The following is a 27,295-nucleotide window of genomic DNA, read 5'->3' on the forward strand; positions in this document are numbered from 1 at the left end:
AAAACAAGATCAAGAATGGCATCTCCCCTGGTAGGGGTGTTAACAAACTGAGTAAAAAAACAATCCTGTACTAATTCCACCATGTCAAGTTCATTTTCAGAAGAGCCAGCAACAATGTCCCACTGCATCCCCGGTAGATTAAAATCACCCATAACTACCACATCATTTTTATTGCTCATAATCCTAATATCACTGTATAACAATCTGCTTTCCTCAGCAGCTACATTGGGTGCTCTGTAACAAACACCGACAATTAGGCTATTTGAGTTTGTAGCATCTAATTTTACCCACATAGCTTCCGTAGTTTTACTTATATCAGTAAGCTCCCTTGCCTGCAAGTTTTCCTTTACATATACTGCAACACCACCTCCCTTCTTACCTATACGGTCTTTACGGAACAATGTGTAACCATCCATATTATATTCTTGTCCATCCTTATCACTCAACCACGTTTCAGTTATTGCTATAATATCATAAGAGTCCGATGAGATAAGAGCCTCTAAATCATGAATTTTATTCCTAATACTCCTGGCGTTTAAATACAGACAACAAAGGGTAGGCCTATTACAGTGCCTACTTATAATATGATTTTTTGGGGCTTTCCGTTTCCCCCCAGTTACATACTTAACTAACCTCCCTGCCCCCCCAGTCCCTAGTTTAAACATTCCTCAACTACTCTACAAATACGCCTTCCCAGTACACTGGTTCCTCTCCGGTTCAGATGCAACCCATCCGGCTTGAACAGGTCCCACCTGTTCCAGAAGGTCCTCCAGTGCCCCATAAACCTAAAACCTCTCTTTCCTACACCATCCTTTTAGCCACGCATTTAATCTCCTTATCTCAGTTAACTTAGCCTGACTTGCGCGTGGCATGGGGAGTATTTCAGAAAATACCACCATGGATGTTCTGCTTCTAAGCTTATTGGCGACTTCTATAAATTTATCCTGCAGAACAGCCCTTCTACCCTTGCCTATGTCATTGGTGCCAACATGCACCACGACAACTGGAATCAGAGAGCTCAGAGAGCTCTTATTGTGGCCCAAGTGAATAAGTATTTTCTAGTGAATAAGTATTTTATTCATTATGGGCTCCCAGCCAGAATCCACTCCGACCAAGGTCGCGATTTTGAGAGTCGATTAATCAGAGAGTTGTTGAGGATGATGGGTATACGCAAGTCAAGGACCACACCCTATCATCCACAGGGTGACCCCCAGCCAGAGAGATTTAATCGCACTCTCCTTGCTATGTTGGGTACGTTTGGTACTGAGAAAAAACGAAGTTGGAGCCAGCATATTGGGTTTTTGGTTCATGCATACAATAGTACTAGATGTGATGCCATGGGGTACTCTCCGTACTATTTGATGTTCGGGAGAGAGGCCAGACTCCCGGTGGATCTTTGTTTTGGTACATCCCCCGATGGAAATGATGAGGCCTCACCCTCTCAGTATGTTGCGAAGGTGAGGAGTGACTTGAAAGAGGCATATAGGTTAGCTGTGGAAACGGCTGATAAGAGTCATAACAGAAACAAGAAGGCATATGATCGGAATGTAAGGCTCCATGCCTTGGATTCGGGGGACAGAGTGCTCCTGAAGGACTTAGGGTTGAAGGGGAGGCACAAACTTCAAGGACGATGGAGTCCTGTTCCACATGTAGTTGTGAAGAGGCTACTAAACTTGCCAGTGTATCAGGTGAAGCCTGAGGTGGGAAAGGGAGTTGTAAAAACGCTCCATAGGGATCATCTCTTGCCGATAGGACAGCTGGTTAGGCTGCCTGGTTTAGGGAAGGGAAAAGTTCCCATTCCGAGATACAGAAGTGGTAAGGTGTTGGCCTTGGTCGCGTCAGAACACCGGTAGTGCGGTCGATAAGCTGACTCCCACCTGGGAGTCTTATTACTTATTACTCACTGGGAGAATTACTGTGGAAAAAGGAGAGAGAGCATGCTAGCCAAAGGGACGAAGCAGCAGGGCAGAGGGCGAGAGCCAGTATAGTGCAGAAAGGGAAGTGGAAAAAAGAGGAAGAGAGGCATGAGAGGGAAAGGAGAGTGTGGGCGAGATTAGCCATATTTTGGCAAGGGACAGACCACCTCCATAGTGAGGAAAAGGGGGCGTGTAAGTCACTCCCTCCCGTAAAAGAAAAACAAGTAAAACATGGGGATCGTCCCTCAGCGTATAAGGGTAGGGAGGCGCTCCCAACAGCGCTCCCGGCCCATATGTGCCCCATGATCAATGTGACAGGAGGAACCCTCCACATTCGAACACAGGATACTCAGGAAGTCTCAGACTGTGTCCGGTCTGGGAAGGCAGAGGAGGAGTCAGACAGGGACTCAGACGTAGGATCTGAGTGCTCTAGTCAAGTGAAAAGAGACAGGTCAGATGTCCGTGAAAATACATGGGCACAAGAGCAACCAGCATTTAGCAACAGAGTATTGAGGGAACAAGCAGAGGACCTAGGGGGAGGTGGATGTGGTAAACCCGTCACACCAGGGAGAGAGCTAGGCCTCAGCGGCCGGACGCAGAAGAAAGTAGAGGTGCTGGGCCAGTTGTTAGGGTTACTTGAGGAGGAGGAGACAGAAGTGGCACTACAGATAGACGGACTCAGCGAGGAATACATAGAGGGACTGCCAGGCCCGTCTGGAAATAGATACGGCCTGCGCTCCAGAGGCAAGCAGTTCCCCTTATTGCGGGGAGCAGGCAATGGAAGGGAAAGGTATAAACCTTTCTCTATAGGAGATGTGCAGGCCTTGGCAGATAAAATGCCCCCCCCCGGCAGAGGGGGGAGGACAGTGGATGGAGAAGTTAGACCAACTCACTCAGGGCATGACGCTTGCACTGGGAGATTTCCGGGCGGTGGCAGCCCTCTGCTTGACTAAACATTCCCTACAGGGCGTAGAAGACAGAGCAGGGACTATTACATATGCAGACAATATGTGTCTGACGATGGTGGTGATGCGCTTGGGTGACGCCATGCGGGAGATGTTCCCCGCCCCTAGTGGAGCAGCCGTCCCAAAGTTTACATGGGACTCTAACCCCTTGGGACCGGCGATCCCGCCGGCGGGATCTGACAGAAATTTCGCAAAACCGTTTAAATAACTCCGCGAGTTTTTGTCATATACACATTTTAAAAATACTCTCAGAAACCTTGGATGGTCTAGTTTTCAAATATATATAGGTAGAAACTAAATATATTTTTACAGCTTCGTGATACGAATTGAAAGAACAAGAGTGACTGACTTAAGCGTCTGCGTCTCGAAGCAGCTCTGATCGCCCACCCACTTGCAAATCGCGCTATTCGCATGATAATAACATGATAATCCGACAGTTAGTATTGGGTAAAGAAATATGTGAATACGCCCATTGTGACCGAAATAAACAAGAGCACATGTCTGGGTAGTGTTTACACTGATCGGCTACAATATAGCAAACGGATACGTCTCTGCCGCTGAAGCTTTGCGCCAGTGTTGCCACTTTCAGCAGCGAAGCTCATACCCGTGTTCATAGCTCAGTGGGCTAAGCCTGTGTGCCTGCAATCACGTGGTCGCCGATTCAAACGCAGCGTATTTAGAACGTGAATAGCGATCTTCCGCTGAGAGCGGTCCTACACGCTCCCGACGCAAGTAAAACAAAGAAAGATGACACGATTTGCTTTTTTGCCTATTTAACCTAATTTTAAAAACGTTAATACTTCTGACAATGGAAGTTTTGAAAAGAAGACAGATAACGGATTTAGTGAGTGTTTTTTTCATGATTCTACATAATGATTTCAGCGAGATATAAACTGAAATACACGAAAAAGATACGCGGTCGATGATGCCCTCGTCCCCAGAGCGTCAATAATAGTCACTGCATCATATTTATCGCTTTCTATATTTATATAGTCACAGTTTTTCATTTTTCATTCCATCTATCAATAAACTGTGAAAGGGATTTTATTGTTGCTACTTTTCTTGCGTTTCAAACTGCCTTTCAAAAGTGATGGGTGTGGGGTGCAGTGACATTCCAGACTGATGGGCCATTGACAGTATGCAAACTACTACAGGTGTGAGGACACCTATCTCATCAATATTCATTGTGAAGACCACTGACTTTGAGAAAAAGAGTGTCACTCCAAAGTTCTAACACTTTAGTAATCAAACTACATAAAATTTCAGAATGTCACTTTCACCTATGTGTAGCCAACCCCTGTGTCTATAAGCTTCAGAGCTCAAAAGTCTTACCTAGAAATGTCTATAATGTGATTTTTTACAATTTCTCAGCATGTCTGAAAATAGGTTTTTGAAAAGTATATGTTTAACTCTTCCATTGTCGCCGCCTAGTGGTTCGGACGCATACGTCCAAATTTTCAATAACAAAAAAAAATGACGTTCAATAAAAGAAACAAATGTATCAAATCAACCAAAAACGGCTTGTTACACTACAAAAAACCTTTCAGATAATATCTGTAGAAAGTTGCGCAATTTTTGTGCCATGGTTTTTTTGTAACAAGTAAAAATAAAATGACCATGGTAGCCATCTTTAAACGGGTCGAGTGTCAGGAAGTAAAATATAAGTGTTAATAAAATGAAAACTAAGCACTTCAAACTATTTCTTTCACGGCCAATAATTCATAAACCGTCACAGTATTAAGACAAAACACGCATTTTTCCATAAATATGACTGTAATGCTCTCAAATAGCTTGCTCACTCATCGCGGAAAAATGTCAGTCGGCATTCTGTACATTCGTGCAATGTTTATTATCTTCGGAGTTTTAGAAGAAAACCAATGAATAAAATGACAAAGTTACCCTCGTTTGAAAGCTTGATCTCTTATGTACATAAATCAATCACTGTAATCCTTCATTGTCAAGTATTTTTTCAGATATATGCTCTGCTTCCCTGCTAGCACATTATTTTTTACGCACTGAACCTTTGCCCATGGTTATGTTTCACCATAATAAACTTTTTACATGAACATCAAATTACAGTGTCATTTGCTTCATCCAATAGAGGTGTGTCTAAGGTTTGCAAAATGGTATGGGATGTGCTGATTGGGCATTGTTTTTCGCGCTGGGGACATGAATGCGCAACTTATTATCTGCAGGTGCAGTATTTGTGGGAGTGTCTCGAGTACGCATTACGCAAGTAGTCTCCGTGAGTTTACCCAGTTATTTTCGGACAACAACTTTTTTGACTGAAGAAAAATGGCTCGGATGACTTTCACTGTTGAGAAAGCACAGAAGATGATTTTGAAGAGTGGTTCGGGGGAAGAAAGTGTCGCTTTTATCCATTGATTCGATGGAGGAGGACGCTTTTTTGCGCGGAGAGGATGCAACGCTCGACATAAGTACATTTATTTACAGTTTACATTTTACTCTTTTATTCTATAGATTTTTATAATTCCGTGATTCAGCAAATTACAATTAACATTTGCTTTGGTAACACTTGTATTGTGGTACATTGGGAAAAGTTCCGCATCGCCTTTGTCAAGCTTTGAAGTGTTCAAAGTAATGCAGCGCTTTTGGCTTTCACTTGGGCAAAGTTACGCGGGGCTCTGTTTGGGCAAAGTTATGCGGGGCACTTGTCGGCCTTGTTTGAGCAAAGTTATGTACAGTACTTGTCGGCTTTGTTTGGGCAACATTATGTACGGTACTTGTCGGCTTTGTTTGGGCAAAGTTATGTGGGGCACTTGTCGGCTTTGTTTGGGCAAAGTTATGTGGGGCACTTGTCGGGCTTTGTTTGGGCACAGTTATGTGGGGCACTTGTCGGGCTTTGTTTGGGCACAGTTATGCGGGGCACTTGTCGGGCTCTGTTTGGGCACAGTTATGCAGGGTTAGGGTTAGAAACAAAATGTTTCTTATGACCCATAAGTGGTAATGCATTTAGAAAGAAAGACGCTATCCCAAAACACTGCTAGTTACACTGCGGCCATTTTGGATAGGTTTTGGATAGGTTTGGCACAAGTCGTGTGAATAAAATATAGATTTTCCTACAAATGTGTGGTGATTTTGTGTGACAAAATGTTACTTATGACCCATAAGTGGTAATGCATTTAGAAAGAAAGACGCTACCCCAAAAAACACTGCTAGTTACACTGTGGCCAGTTTGGATAGGTTTTGGATAGGTTTTGGATAAGTTTGGCACAAGTCGTGTGAATAAAATATAGATTTTCCTACAAATGTGTGGTGATGATGTGTGACAAATTGTTACTTATGACCTATAAGTGGTAATGCATTTAGAAAGAAAGTTGCTACCCCAAAAAACACTGCTAGTTACACTATTGCCATTTTGGATAAGTTTCAGATTAGTTTAGGTTAGGTTTTGGATAGGAAAGGCTCCCAGTTGCACCATTTGCTCTTTCCTCCGTAAAACCTGTTGGGCTGCATCAAATGATATGAAATTGGGCACACATGTAGAAAACAAGTTTGGGAACCAGATTTTTAAAATTGGACCTATTCCATCATGTAGTTTTTGAAATATTTACAAAAATCCAAGACACAAAGACAGGTTTTTGTATTTTTCCAGCTGTTTTTGTTATATTCGCATGTCCATAAATTATACACAGGTTATTCATTTCGTTATTGAACTTCCTACAATCAATTGTAAAGGGGTCAACTTTGCTTTTAGGTATCAGGCATATGTCTGTGACTTTTATATCTGAAGTTATAAGGTAATTATTCCAAAGAGGGAAGAAATGCCCCCCCCATGCAAGGGGCCCCTGGTTCACTCCATAGGGTTAATAAGGGTGTAATACAATTGCCCCACAATGAAAAAAAGTCAATCATTACCTTATTTCCTCCAGGGGACGGTGGCGATGACGTCATGGAAGGTCCAGGAGAACACCAGCACCAGGTAGCCCACATGGGTAGGCGGTTCCTTACATAGCCTCGTTGCAATGCCAACAGGTTTATGCCTCTTCCCTGCAGCTAAAGTACCCAGGTCCATCCTTTTTATGGGGTCTCAGCTAAAATGGCACCCCCACAGATCTGACTTTCCAATACGGTTCGACAGCGTGGCGCCCAAAACCTACGCTGGACCTGCTTTCGTCCCAGATCTGGCTATCCGCCCGCTATAGGCAGGCAACCACCTGTGGCACCAACACGCTAAGGAGCCCTCCTTCCGGCGAGCAAGCCCCAACGGGTTTAAGTGGTGGCCGCTTACGGAGCCGACATTGTGGGACCAACCGGTGCAAACACCCGCAGTATCAACAATCGCCACACAGGCCGACCCTCCGGCAGTTAAGTTAAGGTGGCCACTTACGGGGCCGACATTGCGACACCAACAGATGCATACACCCGTGGCACCCACAATCGCTCACAGGCCGACCCTCCGGCGGACAAGTCCGCTTACGGAGTTAAGGTGGCCACTTACGGAGCCGACGTTGCGGGACCACCGGTGCAAGCACCCGCAGCATCAACAATCGCCACACAGGCCGACTCTCCAGCAGACAGGTCCACTTATGGAGTTAAGGTGGCCACTTACAGGGCCGACATTGCGACACCAACAGATGCAGACACCCGCGGCACCGACAATCGCTCACAGGCCGACCTCCCGGCGGGCGATTCCCAAGGTGAGGTTCATCTCTGGAATCAATCCACTAACATCCAATGCCAAACACAATCCCAATAGAGCTAATTCTCCAGCACTGTGTCTCACACCCGTCCTCTGTAGAGGTTTAAGGGATATTGAGGTAGCACATTGAGGGAAAGGTTTTAAATATGGGGGTCATTTAAACCCTCTATAGATTTAATTGTGGAAGTTAATTAAACTGTCCACCATCAAATATTTGGGGGGTATATTAATCCTCCCCAAGTATAATTTAAGGCCATCCAATACCAAGTACCTTCCCATTAACATTAATTAAATACATTTACACAGCACTGCGTCCCAAATCCTTCCTCAGTAGAGGTTTAAAGGAAATGAGGCTAACCCAGTGAGGTAATCCAGCATAGAAGGAATAATAAAGCCAATACCTTTAGCATTGTGTCCCTTGTCCTTCCTCTGTAGTGGTAACAGGAAAATGAAGGTGGCACAGTGAAAACATTACACAGCACCCCAATAAAATCAAGCCATCCAGCATTGTGTCCCGCATCCTTCCTCTGTAGAGGCTTAAGGAAAATGAGGGTGACGCTGGGAGAATCCAATACAACCCCAATAAAATTAATCCATCCGGTATTGTGTCCCACATCCTTCCTCTGTAGAGGCCTAAGGAAAATGAGGTGAACACAGCAGAAAGCAGTTTTTATACATGGGGGTAATTTAACCCTCCACAATTTTAAAAGTCATTTTAGACATTAGTACATCTATACACTCACCTAAAGGATTATTAGGAACACCATACTAATACGGTGTTTGACCCCCTTTCGCCTTCAGAACTGCCTTAATTCTACGTGGCATTGATTCAACAAGGTGCTGAAAGCATTCTTTAGAAATGTTGGCCCATATTGATAGGATAGCATCTTGCAGTTGATGGATATTTGTGGGATACACATCCAGGGCACGACGCTCCCGTTCCACCACATCCCAAAGATGCTCTATTGGGTTGAGATCTGGTGACTGTGGGGGCCATTTTAGTACAGTGAACTCATTGTCATGTTCAAGAAACCAATTTGAAATGATTCGAGCTTTGTGACATGGTGCATTATCCTGCTGGAAGTAGCCATCAGAGGATGGGTACATGGTGGTCATAAAGGGATGGACATGGTCAGAAACAATGCTCAGGTAGGCCGTGGCATTTAAACGATGCCCAATTGGCACTAAGGGGCCTAAAGTGTGCCAAGAAAACATCCCCCACACCATTACACCACCAGCAGCAGCCTGCACAGTGGTAACAAGGCATGATGGATCCATGTTCTCATTCTGTTTACGCCAAATTCTGACTCTACCATTTGAATGTCTCAACAGAAATCGAGACTCATCAGACCAGGCAACATTTTTCCAGTCTTCAACTGTCCAATTTTGGTGAGCTCGTGCAAATTGTAGCCTCTTTTTCCTATTTTTAGTGGAGATGAGTGGTACCCGGTGGTTTTGCAATGAATTGCACACCATTCTTTGTAAACCCTAGAAATGGTTGTGCGTGAAAATCCCAGTAACTGAGCAGATTGTGAAATACTCAGACCGGCCCGTCTGGCACCAACAACCATGCCACGCTCAAAATTGCTTAAATCACCTTTCTTTCCCATTCTGACATTCAGTTTGGAGTTCAGGAGATTGTCTTGACCAGGACCACACCCCTAAATGCATTGAAGCAACTGCCATGTGATTGGTTGATTAGATAATTGCATTAATGAGAAATTGAACAGGTGTTCCTAATAGTCCTTTAGGTGAGTGTATGATTAGTATGATTAACACAAGTATGATTAACATGATGCGATCAATTGTGTAACATATTATATACTGACTACTACAACTATTTTATTAAGCTATAACTCTTTGTGCACCAGTTGGGGTGGCTTCGAGTCTCATCCTGCAGGTGGTTTCTCCACCCCTTTGCTCCACTGTCTGCCTCTCCAAGGTCTGAGCTTCTGCGGAGCCAACTGCAGGCAGCTATCACAAAGCGAGGTCACACAGTATTCAAAACAATCTCTTCTTGCCTAAGGCCTAAAACATACCAGACCCAATATACCTCCCCTCCCGGACCTACTAATGTCCAATTTTACTTCCACACTCCCCCCTTTTGAACATGCGAAATCCACGCTGTTCACACAGAATCAGAGTCCACAGCATAGTAATACTCCGGACAAAAGCGCAGCGGGGTGATGGGCGCTGGCGGCGGTTGGATGGACCACGAGTCACCAGCAGAGTTGGCATTGCTGGCCTTATTGACAAAAACCTGGGGCTGTGGTTCGTAGAGCCAGGCAGAAAGGAGAGGATCATCCCCGCATGGACAAGGGGGAGTCCGCTGGAATATGACAGAGTTCACCTGGGAAGACAGAACACTAGAACAACACCTAAACAGCAATACGACTAGTAGCGACACTACAAGCAAAATCAATATACTAAAAACTAAAGGTTTAAACACCCCGGATAAACCCGGAATCAGTGAGGAGAACCAATTGTCCCAGCTGTACTCAAACAGGCCATGCTCTTCATGTATCTCACACAGCTGTTTGTGCACTGCGTCCTCTAGATCCTGCAGGAATCAGGGATGTACGTGTAACATTCTCTCCCCACTATAGCACAAACACCACCTTTCTCAGTTAATAGGAGATCCAATGCCATACGGTTTTGCAGAGCTACCTGCTTAACCGCGGATAATTCACCCTGAAAGGCCTTTACAGTATCAAGTGTCTGATGGGCCACTTTCTCTACTGCAGTCTGCAGGGCAGCTACCTCAGTCTGAAGGTCTGCCACTCCAAGGGATGGAATAAACACCCCAAATCACTGTTCAGTCCGACTAAGTGACCGTCTGCTGCGTGAATATGCACGCACAGCCAAAGACATCTGTTCCTTGGGCACTACGTCAATAGGAGGAACTAGATAAGCCAGATAACAATACCAATCAACCTTCGCCGCTGAAAGAGACAAAACAGTATAACCCTCAAGAGAGTCTTTGTGACCACAGATAAATGCAGATCGTGGTGGTGCCACTAGCAAGACATCACCAAGGACAGAGAAGTTAACATAAGCCCTACAGTGCAAAGGTGGGGAGGAAGCGGTTAGCGACTGGGCCGAATTAAACAGACGGAAACACACAGTCTCATTCACAGGGATGACAGCCAAGCCATCCTCAGGCAGGGTCTTCCCCTTCGCCCTCACATGTGTGTCCGATGGGCAGGACACAGCAGAATAAGTACAGTTATCAGGGCTTCCTCGACATCGCAGAGCAGTTACAGTCAGTTTTCGCACACGCGCCCCGTAGCGTTCGGGGTCCTCAGCCTCCCATGCTTTATCAACAGCCCATGTGATAATTACCTGGGCTGAGCAAACCCATCCCTCACCTGTACTATTAACGCCTACTAGCAAATGAACTGTAGTGAAACCCCAGTGATTGGACTCATCAGCCTGAGTCAGATAGAGGATTGGATTGTTCCCAGCAAACTCTTGTTGTAATCGGTCATGTGTGGCCTTAAGGGCCTCCTCCACTGCCCGTGACTTAACAGCGATACCGGAAAGGCGACATATAGGTGGTGGCGGGGTCGAGGACAACGACCCTAGCTCGCCAGTCAGCAGCCCAGCCATAACAGACAAAGGGCCAGAGCATGTCTGATTCCCTTTTCTGTGGGGGGTCTGGCACTGTCGGAGTACAGTGGGTGACACAGCTGGAAAAAGTAGTTCTCCACCACAATATAGCATCGATCCCAAATATAACTGTCACAATAAAAATGGTTCATAAAAAGGCAACACAGTTGTGACCCTCTCAGGGGCAGTCTTGAAAGAACCACCAGGGTCGGACACGCGTTTGCAGTGGACCCGATGGACCCAGGCGTCGATTCCCTCCACTTTCACGGCATGAGGGGTCACCATCAGCACCTGGTGTGGTCCCCTCTATCTCGGCGTGTTCCATCTTTTCCTCCTCAGGTCACGGACCCACACCCAGCTCCCTGGGTCAAGCGGTGTCACAGCTCGTAGTGGTTCTCCCTCCGGAGTCCTGCAATTGGCACGAACCTGGTCCCAGGCTGCACCTATCGCTTGCCACAAACCTGTAAGATAAGTCAGCAAATCCCCAGCCACGGTTTCCAGTGTGACATATCGCGAGGGAGACAAAACACGCATCGGCCTCCCAGTCAACACTTCAAAAGGAGCCAACCCTGTTTGGTGGTGTGTCCTGACTCGCATAAATAACAAAGCCAGGGGCAGGGCATCAACCCAGGGCAGGCCAGTCGTCTCTGAAATTTTTGCCAATTTCAGTTTCAGTGTTTGATTCGTCCTCTCCACCATCCCCCCACTCGAGGGGTGATAGGCGCAATAATGTTTCAAATCAGTTTGCATCCAGTTGGACAATTTAGCCAGGGTCTCTGCGACAAATGCAGGACCATTGTCCGTGGTGATTTTAGATGGGATGCCCCACCCAGGGGCATGCCACAGCTGAGTCACAGCTGCCACCATCCCGTCATGAGACACATGACCCAGGCCATGAACGGCTTTGGTCATCCCTGGATACGCAGATCTAGGGAGATAAGGTCAGTTAGTCCCAGAATGTCGCCACACGCCTTCCCCATCACACCGTGCACCGCTCCGTTTCCATCCGCGAAGCTCACCCTCTGTAGCTTAGTTTATCAACATCCTTTGCCAGCAAAACCTTATTCCCAAACCCAGTGGAGTCTTTAGCTAAACTTTTAACCCACTGGTCTGCGAGGTCATTCCCCTGACTGATTTCATCAGTCCGTTTAGTGTAGGCCTGGCACTTCACTTTTGCCACCTGTCCGGATAGCATGAGAGCGTCCAACAATTGCTCCACTAACTGATGATGCTGAATGGGTTTTCCAGTGCTGGTGCGAAAACCTCTCTGCTTCCACAATGCACCATGATCGTGACACACCCCGAAGGCGTATCTTGAGTCTGTGTAGATAGTGACTTTCTGTCCTTCAGGCAGTTTGCAGGCATTTTTCAGTGCAAACAGCTCAGCCGCCTGTGCGGACCAATGTCTAGGCAGCTGCCCTCCGTCCACAAGTGATCCATCTCGCACCACGGCATAGGCTGCCGATCCATCCTCCAGCCGCAACGAACTCCCATCAACAAACAGGATGTTGCCTCCTTCCAGTGGGATGTCAGTCAGATCCGGCCTAGGTCTGCACACACAGTCGATGACCTGCAAACAATCATGTGGTTCCCTGTCCTCCCCCGTGGGAAGGAGGGTCGCTGGGTTCAAAGCAGAGCACCCTTCCACAGTCACATTTGCCAGCGTCAGCAAAACATTCTGATAATGCACCGATCGCGCAGGCGTCAAATGAGATGTCCTGGCCTGTGTCAGGATCACATGCACCGCATGGGGAACTCGAAGTGTCAGTGGATGCAGCTGCACTAGATCTGCACTCGCCATCACGGCCTCAGCTGCTGGAAGACAAGGGGGTAATGCTCGAGCCACCGAGTCCAAACGCTTTGAGTATTATGCAACCGGTTTACACTTCCCGCCGTAATACTGAGTCAGAATTGAAGTCATGAACCCTTCTTTTTCGTCCACATATTGCACAAATGAGTTTCTATAGTCAGGTACCCCCAAAGCTGGGGCTGACATTAACGCCTATTTTAAATCAATCAGGGCGTCTTCAGCTTCGGGCGTCAGTCACGTCTGTCTGTCAGTCCTAGCCCAATTGTCAAATCAACCAAGGGCTGTGATCCCTGTGCATAGTCCTGAATCCAAGGCCTGCAATAGCCAATCATGCCTGGGACTGAAAGCAATTGCTGTTTAGTCTCTGGTTTGGGCATCTTCTGTATGGGTGCCACTCGGTCCAGTCCTAATGACCTTCCCTCGCTTGTTAACACGTGTCCAAGGTATTTAACCCTTTGTGACACCAGCTACAGCTTTTCTTTGTAGGCTTTGTGCACATTTTTTTGCCAGGAAGTCTAACATAGCTATGGTGTCCTGTTTACAGGACTCATGAGTGTGAGAGCAAAGCAACAAATTGTTTGTCACCCTGAATTATGTCCTGCATAGTGTGGAAAAAACCGAAGGCTGAGGAATGTTACGTAACACAGCTAGAATGCAATAACTCTCTCTGGTGTAATTCACTGTGTAAAACCAATGGTCTTAAGTGTGGTGTCTTCTTCATAACACCCATAACTCTTGTATTCGTGACCATGAGATAGGGTGGGCTGCTTTACTTCCTTGCTTTGACTAGTATTCCTCCCTTTCCTCCCCAGCCTTGGTTGGTGGTTCAGGCAGCATCACCTTGTTTTAGTAGACCCAGGTGCCATACATTTTGAAAGTAGGCTCAAGTGCACAAAATGTTCTAGTAGAAGTCTTAGACAATCTCTGAATTACAAAGTAATCTGACTCCTTCTGAAGCTATGAGAAATTGTTCATCTGTATTTGCTGCATTGTCACTTGTTGATCTGCGTGTGCCCTGCTCCAGCAGTAAAGGGGAGATCGCGTGCAGAGCTGGTTTTCTGTAGGTTCTTAGTCTGAGTAAAAATAAAATATCCTTTTCATACAGGAACCAAGTCTATGGCTGGAAATTTCTGCAACCATTTAGTTATTTCTAGAAAAACATATAGAGCCAATGAAGGAACCTGATGTCATATTAACACAGGTCACTGTCCGTGGTGCTGAATTCTTTACTTGCTGGGCTGGTGCTGAATGAATAGGACAGCTGGCCAATGTTTCTGTGTGCTTCCACTGAAAAAACGGTTCAACTTTCTGGATGCGCAAACTCTCGCTCTTGGCAAAATGGTGCAGATAGTTGAGATAAAGGACTGTTACTCGATGAGAATTCGAATCCATCGCTCCTTAAACATGGAGAACATGGATCCAGAAGGTATTAATGATTATAATGATTAAATGATAATAAAGTTGTAGCTCCCGGTGTGACAGACGAAATGAACGGCCAAGTCTGCATTGGCCTAATGCTTGTTAGTTTTGAGGTAAAGGTAACACCTTTGGTTTTCGAGGTAAAATAACTGACCTGTTGAATAATTCAACTTTTATCTACAGAAACGAATGTATTTTGAACTGCAAACGGATACATTGGAAGCGGAGTTTTAAAATGAGAAAATGTAACGATGTGATGAAATGCCGTTCGTTATACTCCCCTTCTGTCTCTCATTCTTGCTCATCTTGTTTAAATAATAAGAAAATGAAAAGCAAGATCACTGTTAGTGACAAAAGTGCAGGACTAAATGTGTTTCATTTAATATTTATTAATTTGGATATGTGTGAGAGTAAGCGTATGCATGGATGTTGTCTTCTGGTTTAGCTTTCTTAGCTTTATTGGTAATTCACATTATTTCATTTATCTGACAATCTGAAGCCCATGGACTCATTTTAAACTGATTTAGTAGTAGAGTATTTATCCAGTTATTGTCATGTTCTTATATATCTCTCTGTGTTCCATTTTGTCCCAGTTCATGAGTTTTTGGAGGACAAGTTCATCTCCATTCTGGTCTTGAACTTCGAGAGGAGCCCACTGACTATGGAGAACTTGCAGTCTCTGGCCCATGTCCCTTCATTTTATTGGCGGCTCACTGGGGAGGAGTTGGATCCCAGCCTATTGCACGGCTGCAAGTGGTACATCATGGTACAGAGACTGGTGTCCAGCATGGGGATGGAGAATCACCAGCTGAGGAGGATGACCATTACGGACAGGAGCTGCCATCACCCAGCTCTAGAAGGGAGGCTTCCCCTGCAGCTCCAGCATCCATGACTGAGGATGCTAATGGGCTTCCTGAGGCTCTCCCTTTGGCCTGGGGTGAAGATGAGCCCTCATCTCCATCCTTATCTGTGGCTTCTGACACTCAACCTGGAAGTCAGATTGAGCCAGAACATGCTGAGCCCTCCAGCTCCACCTTCTGGATCCCTGTGGGCCCTAACAGCAAGTGGCAGCAGCTTGAGATCGAAGGCCGCAACTACCTGCGGAAGCTGGATAAGCTCAGCATCCCCGAGGGACTCTGGAGCATTACGGACTACGGTGATGATCACACCGAGGTCATGTCCGTGCATGTCTCTGTGCATGTGAGCAGTTCTCTGCGAACATGGGGCGTGAGGCAGGAGGAGAGGCCTCCTCAGAGGCCCGCTGGCACCAGTCAGAGGAAGCGCAAGGCCGAGCCCGACGACACCAGCGGCTCAAGTTCTCCTCCACCGCACAAGAGGCCCATGCGCTTATGACTGGATTCCATGTTTTTACGCTGTAAGTTACATTTTTATTTCAACATAATTAGAAGATCCCGCAGGAAAATATTAGTCAGTTACTTAATAAATGACCAAAAAGTAGTTGCTGCAGTATATATTCCATAAATTTACTGCAGTTTTATGAGTCCTTATAAAGTAATAACTGTAAGCGTTCTTTAAGTATGAAAGAGTTTTGTACACCTGCAGCGGACGGGCACGTGTCCCCATAATTATAACTTTAGGTTACATTTCTGCATGACTTAGTATTTAGTGAGTACCAGGTAGTGTTGGGTGGTACTCACGTCTCGTATTTACCATTTATATCAGTCTTCAAAGTCTTTAGATAATTAAGGTTGGTCTTGGTTGTTTTCTTGCTTGGAGAAACAGAATTTTGATGCCATGACGCCACAGCAGCACAACAGCTGTCAGTACGGTGGAGGTAAGAGTTTGAAACGTTCATCAGGCTGTCAGCCACGCATCTCGCCTGGATACGGGATTCAGCTTTTATTCTTCTGTAATACTCCCTCAATACCGTTTGCTAATTGTAAGTCATTGTCACTGACCACCACAGATTACGGAACCTAAATGGCAAACATGATGCAGACACATGAAATACAGTGTGCTGTTTGCAGTAAGTTGGGCTTAGGGTTAGTAATGGGGCTTTTTCCACTGACTTCTGCTTCTCTGCCTTTTCTTCACACTGCTGTTCAACTGTCCTCTTTATAGGAGGGAGGAGCAGCACAAATGCAGCTGACAGACGTAAAGCCATGTGCTGGCAGCAGATGCTTCGCACCCCTTAATAGCGGATCTGTTGCTGGTAAGACTGTGCTGCCTGGCATCTCAGTAACCAGGTGAAACTCCCCAGGCAAGGTAAGGATCATGTTGTGTTGACTTTGTGAGTTTCCTGTGTGTAAAGACAGTTTTAGGGTCAGTGTGGAGCCTGGCACAGGCATGAGCTGGGGAGACGTGACCAAAGACTCATTCACAGTCTGCACTGTTACTCTTGTGCAGGGATGGGCAAACTACGGCCCGGGGGCCGTATGCGGCCCGTTAAGCTTTTTAATCCGGCCCCCCGAATTAGAATCAATTATAATGGTAAACCTTGTTAATGTTTTATTTTCCCTGCAATTGTGGCGTTTCTCGATAGATGGGACACTCTGATACACTGGTTATAATTACATCCAAAGATGCTTCTCCTTCATTCACTTTGGTGAATGTAGCCTTAGCCAGGAAGAGTTGATGTCATCAGGCGGTATCCAATGATCATTGGGTGTTTCAACCCTGAACCGCAACACCCTCAACATTGGTGGGTCAGCAGTGGTGGCCAAATCACTGCCCATCAAGTCCCCCTGGCTTCCAGCTAAACTCCTCTCTCCTGCTCCATAACCAGCAAGAAGCTCTCTCTGCTGCCTCCCCCATCCTGCGAACAGTCATCTTTCTCTCCCTCCCCGTCACCCCAATGGCTGTAAGCATCCTCCATACTGACTGGGCGGGGAATCCTCTACAGCCGACCTCGACTGGGAAGAGCCATGCCTGCCAACCTTTCCCCCTGCAGTTCTGCAAGAGATCCTGGTATTTGGCGCTCTTTCTCTCAAACGCTTGCTCACAACCCTCTTCCCATGGGACTGTAAGTTCGATGAGGATGATCTTCTTTGCCTCTTCAGACCACAATACTGCATCTGGCCTCAGGGTTGTCTGGACAACCGGAGGGAATTGCAATCTTTCCCCCAGATCTACCTTCATTTCCCATGATTGGGCCTTTTGCAGCAGATTGGTTCTTGTGGTTACTGTAATTGGTGGTTTTTGACCCGCTCTTACAAACTTAATTGATGGTATTGCTCTCCCATTTGGTTGATGTTTCTTGCGTCTCTCTTGCTCCAGGGTGTTAGCGAGTGTCATGAGCACCTTGTCATGGCGCCACCTGTATCTACCTTGGGCAAGTGCTGTTTTACACCCTGACAGGATGTGCGCCATGGTACCCCTGTCCCCACAAAGCTTGCACAGTGGATCCTCTCTCAAGCCCCACTTGTGCAAGTTTGTCGGGGTTGGGAGTGTGTCATACACCGATCTCAACAAGAATGAGATACCTAAAGGTTCCAATCTCCACAGATCTCCCCATGTGATCTTTCTCTTGGGTAGGTCCCACTTGGTCCATGCTCCCTGGGACGCTAGCTCCACTGCCCTTGCCCTTCGTCCTTCCTCCTCCAGGTTCCGTACCTCCTCCTGGATCATAGCCCTTCTATTCTTGGATCCAACCTTTCCCCATTGCTGGATATGGGAAGTTCCAAGACCCTGTCTTCCTGTGCACGGCGTTCCCATGATGTCACGTAGCTTCAACATACTTTCAGCTTGTGCAACAGCTGAGTCAGCTGCCCACTTACGTCCTGACCTTGTAAGAATACCTGCCTTCCTGATTTGTTCATCCTGGGAGTCTCTATATGTCATTATGACTCTGCACTTTGCTACCTTAAATTCCTCCACCACAGATGACAGAGGAAGTTGGAGCTGCCCTGATCTTATGTAAAGGCCTACTGAAGTGAAGCTTGGAGGAATTCCCAGCCACCTCCGGAGATACTTGTTGATCTTTCTCTCCACTCTTTCTACGCTTGTCATGGGAACTTCATACACCGTTAACAGCCACATGAGCCTTGGCAGCAATCCATGTTGGTAAAGCCATGCTTTGAACTTCCCCGGGAGCCCTGAATTTTCGATCTTCCTCAGCCATTCCTCTGTCTGCTTCTCTGTACTGCTGATGTTGTTCTTGTCGGTAAGTGTATCATCGAACCACTTCCCAAGGCACTTAATTGGATTTTCCTTTATCGATGGTATTACCTCCCCTTGCACATACAGCGTGACTCTGTTTGTCAGTTTGCCTTTCCTGATCACCATGTACCTGGATTTCTTTGGCTTAAACCTCATTCTAGCCCACGTTGCCATGTGGTCCAGAACAGTTAGTACCCACCTCGCCTCCACATGGGTTGTGGTCGTCACAGTAAGGTCGTCCATGTAACCTCTTATTGGGGGTTGTCGGATGCCCGATTGCGTTTTTGGGCCTCGGGCTTCCTTGCCTGACCTTTGTTGAGGTGCGCTGTCTTATGCTGCATTCAAGTGGTGTCGGAAGATCCGTCTTGCCGAGTTGTTTTTCCCAGTGGGAAAGTGATTTTTACGATCATTCCGACACCGTATGAACGCATCATTACTCAGCATTTTCCCTCTTTGACAGCTCAACCTGTCACGCCCGGCTCGTCCGATCCTCGTGTGTGCCACGCCCACCTCGTTACCGGCTTAATGATCTGAGGTGTGCTGCAACAGACCATAGGCGGCCACTCCGTGGTTGTGACAGCCGCGTCTGTCGGATACACCTCCGGGTACCAGGTCGGTAGGTGCTCCTCTGGAACAGCCGCGGGGCAAGCTGGAGAGAGGGAGGCAGCCCCCAAGAGAATCGTGAATATCTCCGTTCTTCTCTGGCTTTTCCGGAGCGAGTGCACATGCTGCGGGGTCCTCCCGAATCTCGGGCTGCTGGATCCAGTACCCAGCCTCAGCAATTAACTCTTTCACTGTCGCCGCCTAGTGGTTCGGACGCATACGTCCAAATTTTCAATAACAAAAAAAATGACGTTCAATAAAAGAAACAAATGTATCAAATCAACCAAAAACAGCTTGTTATACTACAAAAAACCTTTCAGATAATATCTGTAGAAAGTTGCGCAATTTTTGTGCCATGGTTTTTTTGTAACAAGTAAAAATAAAATGACCGTGGTAGCCATCTTTAAACGGGTCGAGTGTCAGGAAGTAAAATATAAGTGTTAATAAAATGAAAACTAAGCACTTCAAACTATTTCTTTCACGGCCAATACTTCATAAACCGTCACAGTATTAAGACAAAACACGCATTTTTCCATAAATATGACTGTAATGCTCTCAAATAGCTTGCTCACTCATCGCGGAAAAATGTCAGTCGGCATTCTGTACATTCGTGCAATGTTTTTTATCTTCGGAGTTTTAGAAGAAAACCAATGAATAAAATGACAAAGTTACCCTCGTTTGAAAGCTTGATCTCTTATGTACATAAATCAATCACTGTAATCCTTCATTGTCAAGTATTTTTTCAGATATATGCTCTGCTTCCCTGCTAGCACATTATTTTTTACGCACTGAACCTTTGCCCATGGTTATGTTTCACCATAATAAACTTTTTACATGAACATCAAATTACAGTGTCATTTGCTTCATCCAATAGAGGTGTGTCTAAGGTTTGCAAAATGGTATGGGATGTGCTGATTGGGCATTGTTTTTCTCGCTGGGGACATGAATGCGCAACTTATTCTCTGCAGGTGCAGTATTTGTGGGAGTGTCTCGATTACGCATTGCGCACGTAGTCTCTGTGAGTTTACCCAGTTATTTTCGGACAACAACTTTTTTGACTGAAGAAAAATGGCTCGGATGACTTTCACTGTTGAGAAAGCACAGAAGATGATTTTGAAGAGTGGTTCGGGGGAAGAAAGTGTCGCTTTTATCCATTGATTCGATGGAGGAGGACGCTTTTTTGCGCGGAGAGGATGCAACGCTCGACCTAAGTACATTTATTTACAGTTTACATTTTACTCTTTTATTCTATAGATTTTTATAATTCCGTGATTCAGCAAATTACAATTAACATTTGCTTTGGTAACACTTGTATTGTGGTACATTGGGAAAAGTTCTGCATCGCCTTTGTCAAGCTTTGAAGTGTGCAAAGTAATGCAGCGCTTTTGGCTTTCACTTGGGCAAAGTTACGCGGGGCTTTGTTTGGGCAAAGTTATGCGGGGCACTTGTCGGCCTTGTTTGAGCAAAGTTATGTACAGTACTTGTCGGCTTTGTTTGGGCAACATTATGTACGGTACTTGTCGGCTTTGTTTGGGCAAAGTTATGCGGGGCACTTGTCGGCTTTGTTTGGGCAAAGTTATGCGGGGCACTTGTCGGGCTTTGTTTGGGCACAGTTATGCGGGGCACTTGTCGGGCTTTGTTTGGGCACAGTTATGCAGGGTTAGGGTTAGAAACAAAATGTTTCTTATGACCCATGCTAGTGTAACTAGCAGTGTTTTTTGGGGTAGCGTCTTTCTTTCGAAATGCATTACCACTTATAGGTCATAAGTAACATTTTGTCACACAACATCACCACACATTTGTAGGAAAATCTATATTTTATTCACACGACTTGTGCCAAACCTATCCAAAACCTATCCAAACTGGCCACAGTGTAACTAGCAGTGTTTTTTGGGGTAGCGTCTTTCTTTCTAAATGCATTACCACTTATGGGTCATAAGTAACATTTTGTCACACAACATCACCACACATTTGTAGGAAAATCTATATTTTATTCACACGACTTGTGCCAAACCTATCCAAAACCTATCCAAAATGGCCGCAGTGTAACTAGCAGTGTTTTGGGATAGCGTCTTTCTTTCTAAATGCATTACCACTTATGGGTCATAAGAAACATTTTGTTTCTAACCCTAACCCTGCATAACTGTGCCCAAACAAAGCCCGACAAGTGCCCCGCATAACTGTGCCCAAACAAAGCCCGACAAGTGCCCCGCATAACTGCCCAAACAAAGCCCGACAAGTGCCCCGCATAACTTTGCCTAAACAAAGCCCGACAAGTGCCCCGCATAACTTTGCCCAAACAAAGCCGACAAGTACCCCGCATAACTTTGCCCAAACAAAGCCGACAAGTACCGTACATAATGTTGCCCAAACAAAGCCGACAAGTACTATACATAACTTTGCTCAAACAAGGCTGACAAGTGCCCCGCATAACTTTGCCCAAACAAAGCCCACGTAACTTTGCCAAAAGCGCTGCATTACTTTGCACACTTCAAAGCTTGACAAAGGCGATGCGGAACTTTTCCCAATGTACCACAATACAAGTGTTACCAAAGCAAATGTTAATTGTAATTTGCTGAATCACGGAATTATAAAAATCTATAGAATAAAAGAGTAAAATGTAAACTGTAAATAAATGTACTTATGTCGAGCGTTGCATCCTCTCCGCGCAAAAAAGCGTCCTCCTCCATCGAATCAATGGATAAAAGCGACACTTTCTTCCCCCGAACCACTCTTCAAAATCATCTTCTGTGCTTTCTCAACAGTGAAAGTCATCCGAGCCATTTTTCTTCAGTCAAAAAAGTTGTTGTCCGAAAATAACTGGGTAAACTCACGGAGACTACGTGCGCAATGCGTACTCGAGACACTCCCACAAATACTGCACCTGCAGAGAATAAGTTGCGCATTCATGTCCCCAGCGCGAAAAACAATGCCCAATCAGCACATCCCATACCATTTTGCAAACCTTAGACACACCTCTATTGGATGAAGCAAATGACACTGTAATTTGATGTTCATGTAAAAAGTTTATTATGGTGAAACATAACCATGGGCAAAGGTTCAGTGCGTAAAAAATAATGTGCTAGCAGGGAAGCAGAGCATATATCTGAAAAAATACTTGACAATGAAGGATTACAGTGATTGATTTATGTACATAAGAGATCAAGCTTTCAAAGGAGGGTAACTTTGTCAGTTTATTCATTGGTTTTCTTCTAAAACTCTGAAGATAAAAAACATTGCACGAATGTACAGAATGCCGACTGACATTTTTCCGCGATGAGTGAGCAAGGTATTTGAGAGCATTAGTCATATTTATGGAAAAATGCGTGTTTTGTCTTAATACTGTGACGGTTTATGAATTATTGGCCGTGAAAGAAATAGTTTGAAGTGCTTAGTTTTCATTTTATTAACACTTATATTTTACTTCCTGACACTCGACCCGTTTAAAGATGGCTACCATGGTCATTTTATTTTTACTTGTTACAAAAAAACCATGGCACAAAAATTGCGCAACTTTCTACAGATATTATCTGAAAGGTTTTTTGTAGTGTAACAAGCCGTTTTTGGTTGATTTGATACATTTGTTTCTTTTATTGAACGTCATTTTTTTTTTGTTATTGAAAATTTGGATGTATGCGTCCGAACCACTAGGCGGCGACAGTGAAAGAGTTAAAGAGTATAACATCAGCTGTCACTTTACCACAAAACATGCCAACTATGCTAGCAAGCAGTCAGAGAAAGAACGGGAAGCTACTGCTCAGAGGTTGGTAGCTAATTTACAAGCTCAACAAAAAAATTTTCATCGTCAAAGTGCCATCCAAGAGTCAAGATCGTCTTCACACACTGTCTGACATGACACTAACATTTCCTCACACTGCCACTATTACCTCATGCTGTACCGTTGCTGTGTCTGTCTATGCTGTTTCCATTACTTTAATTTTATTTATATTGTTTTATCACTGGTGCTCTCTGTTTATACTGTTGACGCTAGGGCTGCCACTACCGACTATTGTTTTTTTTGTTTTTTGTCTTTTTTCTCTCATCATGGTGCCACCCGTGTGACAGCGAGTTACAGCAGCTCTGTCCTGTTTGTTGTTTTGTTTGGTGTGTTTTAATGTTTATTTTTTTGCTTTTTGTTTTTCTCTCATTTTTTTAAAACCTTCATGGGGTGAGGGACCACATGACGCTCAGTGGTGCATGGTGGCGTTTTAGTCTCGCTCCCCAAGTCCTACCGCCGGTTTGCCGTTTTTTTGAATGTCTATCAGGCACTTTTACTTTGGTTTACTTTGCTGAACTCGTCCGCATAACTTTACTGCTATTATGGATCACTCTGGGCGCAGAACACCTCCTCAATCTTCGACCGCAAGTCCGGCGAAGAAAGCACAAAAACATGTGCGGGCATGTTGCGTCAGCGCTGGCAACATGGCGGGCAGCGCTGACGCGCTGAGTTCGGATGTTTGCAGGTTAAAAGAGTTTGTTAAGGAGCAGATAGAGTCTCTCCATACGAACCTGGCGTCCTCCTTCCAGAGGAATTTTACAGATCTGAGGGCTGATGTCGGCGATCTGAAGGTGGAGCAGCAAAAGCTCGGTAAATCTTACCGAGTTGTTTCAAGGCCAAATCCAGAAACACGAAATTGAACTGGGGTTCAATTTCGAAGTTGGTCTCCTTCGTAGTAAGCTTGCCGAGCAGGAGGATAGGGAGCGGAGAAATAATATCAGGATCGTCGGGGTTCCGGAAGACGTGGAGAAGGGCAACTTACTGCGGTTTTTGGATCTTCAGTGGGCGAAGTGGTTTCCGGGTCTTGCCAACTTCAGTCCCGAAGTGATGAGGGCTCATCGGGTGTCTGCCGGCAGTGGCGATGGTTTGCGCCCACGCCTCATTGTTCTGAATCTCCTACGCTACACCGAATGGCAGATTATACTGCAGGAGGCTCGGAGATCGCCGGTTCGTTTCGAGGGACGAAAAATCCTTTTTTTCGCCCATTACAGCGCCCAGATGGCCTGAGCTCGCAAGGCTATGTCCCCCGTTCTGAAGAAGGCTCGGGAAGCTGGTGTTCCTGCTTTTCTGTTGTACCCGACTAAAGTTCGCCTTTCTTTTGCGGGTAACCAGTGGTTTTTTACTAACCCAGAAGAAGCTCTTCAGGCAATCGGCGCTTACACCTCCACCGGGTCCTGGCCAATTTAATATGCTTATTCGGTCTGCTTTGTTGTTTGCCTGTTATTATATTGCGGTCACACTGTGCGTGTGGAGTATATAAATCGGGTGCTTTTCTGTTAACGATTTTGTGTCTGTTCTATAGTTGATTTTGCTTTGTAGTTTACGACGGCGGGACCGGGGGTGGCCGGCGGGCTTGAGTATTCACGCATGCCTTATCCCCTGCGTGTCACGTGCTGGCTTTTGGCCCCGCGCTGTTCTGGGGGGATGGGGGGTGTTTTGTGGTTGTTTTGCCTTGGGGTTCGCGCCCTTCGGCTCATTGGATGATGGTGTTCTGTCTTATGGGGTGTTAGGGGTTTGTATTACTGGTGCTTATTTGTTTATGGGTTGTCTGTTTTCACTAATTCCTTCTCTAACGATGTGCTACTCTATTGACGTCTCCCTCTTTGTCTCTCTCTCTCCAGTATTGTGCTGTGGATCTATGTCTTTTATAGCTGCTGATGGCTAACTTAGTTATGGCTACCTGGAACGTGAGGATGCTTTCGACCCCTCAGAAGCGCTCTAGTGTCACAGACATTTTGTTTAGAAATAGGGTGGCATTGCTTTTTTGCAGGAGACACATTTGGAGTCTAAGGACTCCAAATGACTCCTAAGTCCGCGTCTTCCCGCCAGAGTGGCGTCATGATACTCATCCGCCGTTCGTTTAAAGTTAAGATCCTGGGCAGTGGGGGTGATGATGGTGGCAGGTATTGTTATGTGTTGTTTGAGCTGGCTGGGAGAAAACTGGCCTGCTTTTCACTTTACACACCTACGCCTTTTAGTAACTCATTCTTCCAAACTATAACAAGTAAAATTCTGTCCTTTTCCAACCACGAATTGGTAATCGGTATGGATGCTAATGGTTTTCTTGACCCTGTTTTAGATAAATCACCTCCTCTGGTTGGCCGGCGTGCTCCACACTGTCTAAAATTGATTACCTTTTTATATCTAAATCTTTAGCATCTTTCTGTCTCGACTCATCTATGGCATCTTCCTCACTATCTGACCATAGGCACGTTCAGCTCAGATTTTACCTGCCATCTCTAATATCGAAGGCTCCTCGCTGGCGGTTTAACCTTTCCCTTTTGCAGAACACTACATTTGTACATCGGTTGGCGGCGAACCTAGAAGAGTTTATATCATGGAATGAAGAGTCTGTGCTTGACCCTGGCTATGTCTGGATGGCTATAAAAGGTTTCATTGGGGATTTCACTATTTCTTTTACTTCTCACCTTGCGCGTACGACAGGCCGGAGAATTACTGATTTGGAGGCACATTTGAATAGTTTGGAGTCCATGCGTTCTCAGCATTTGGACCAAGAGCATGAGGCTCGTATAGCCAGGGTGCGGGCCGAACACAATGGTTTACTTTTGCGTAAGGCTGAATTTCTTGTACATCGCACTAGGACACGGTATTATGCTAGTGGAGCTAAGCCTGGTAAGTTGTTGCCGCTTAGGCTGCGCCAGTGTGACACTTTTCAAGTGTAAAATTCAAGGATGGAGCTGTAACCACCAACCCTTCTGAAATTAATGACCGTTTTGTTGATTTCTATAAGGATCTCTACTTATCCGACAGCCCTCCATCTCAGACAGCCCTGGACTCGCCTTTTCCCCTGGCTTCTCTCCCTATACTTGCTCAGCAGGATGCCTTACTACTGGAAGCCCCCATTACATTTTGTGAGCTCACTGAGGCCCTTAAGTCATTTTCTAAGAATAAAGCTCCTGGGATGGATGGTATTCAAGCTGAGGTGCTGCTCACCTTCTGGGCACAGTTAGCCTCCCCTCTGTTTCGTATGCTGTCCTCCGCCATACGCTCCTCTCAGCTCCACCCCGCTTTAAATTCTGTGATAATCTCTTTGCTTTTAAAACAGGGCAAAGACTCTGCTGATTGTTCCAGCTACCGTCCCCTATCTTTAATGAACTCTGATGTTAAGCTATTGGCTAAGGTGTTGGCTCGCCGCCTTCAGTTAATGATAGCTAAGATTGTACATCCCGATCAGACTGGTTTTATTTCAGCTCGCTACGCAGCCGAAAGCTCCTTGAAAGCTAAGGCAGCTAAACCTGTGCTAGGCTCAATTGTGTCTTATGCTGTGCAGATTTTCCATCGGATCGAGAAGCGCACTGGCTCTGTCCCTGTCTGGCACTGAAATACACCAGTATTTCTTAATAGAGCGCTTAACATTGGTGGTCAGCGTAATGCTGGTCAGGTTATTCCACCTGTTGCCCGTAAATTGGGTGATATCTCTTCTTCTTCTCCATTGTGCTGGCGCACCATTTTTAAAAATATTAAGCGGGCTTCTAAAAATCCCAATCACCAGCACGTTCAGTTTAGTTTTGTGCACAGGATGTACTGTACTCCACGATTGCGCTTCGCTATGGCTCTCGATCCTGATACCCTTTGTAAATTGTGCCCACTTAGAGGCCTTGGTACTTTTCTCCACATGTTCTGGTAATGTCCACCTGTGGCCGTTCTTTGGTATGCGGTCTCCTCCTTTCTTTCTGATCTGCTGGATGTGACTGTCCCTTGTTCTCCTCAATCTCTGTTACTCTTAGATTTCTCTCTCCTTTCTTTTTCCCCTTCTCAGCAACTGACGATTTCTTTATCCTCTGTTGCTGCAAAGCTGCTGTTGGTCTCAAGGTGGAAAGATCCGAGTCGTTGCACTTTCATAGTCTGGAGGGCTTCCCTTTACAATCTGATCATGTTGGAGCTGTCTGCTGCTCGAATAAATGGTGCCTCAGACGTTACTATCAACAATTGGGAGCGTAATGCTTCACTTGTACTAGGGTACATTGAGGAGAGCACATCACCTATTGTGTCTGGTTAATTTCTTACGTTCTTATGTTCTGGTACGGTTATGTAGATATGCTATATGCCAATATATTTGGTGTGTGTGTTGTGTATCTATGTGGATGTCTGGGGGTGTGCATGCATTTGCATTTATAGGTGTATGCGTTTTATTTATTATTGCTGTATGTATATTACTGTGTATGTATATAG

This window comes from Paramormyrops kingsleyae, chromosome 20, assembly GCF_048594095.1.
Source record: "Paramormyrops kingsleyae isolate MSU_618 chromosome 20, PKINGS_0.4, whole genome shotgun sequence".
Lineage (NCBI taxonomy): Eukaryota > Metazoa > Chordata > Actinopteri > Osteoglossiformes > Mormyridae > Paramormyrops > Paramormyrops kingsleyae.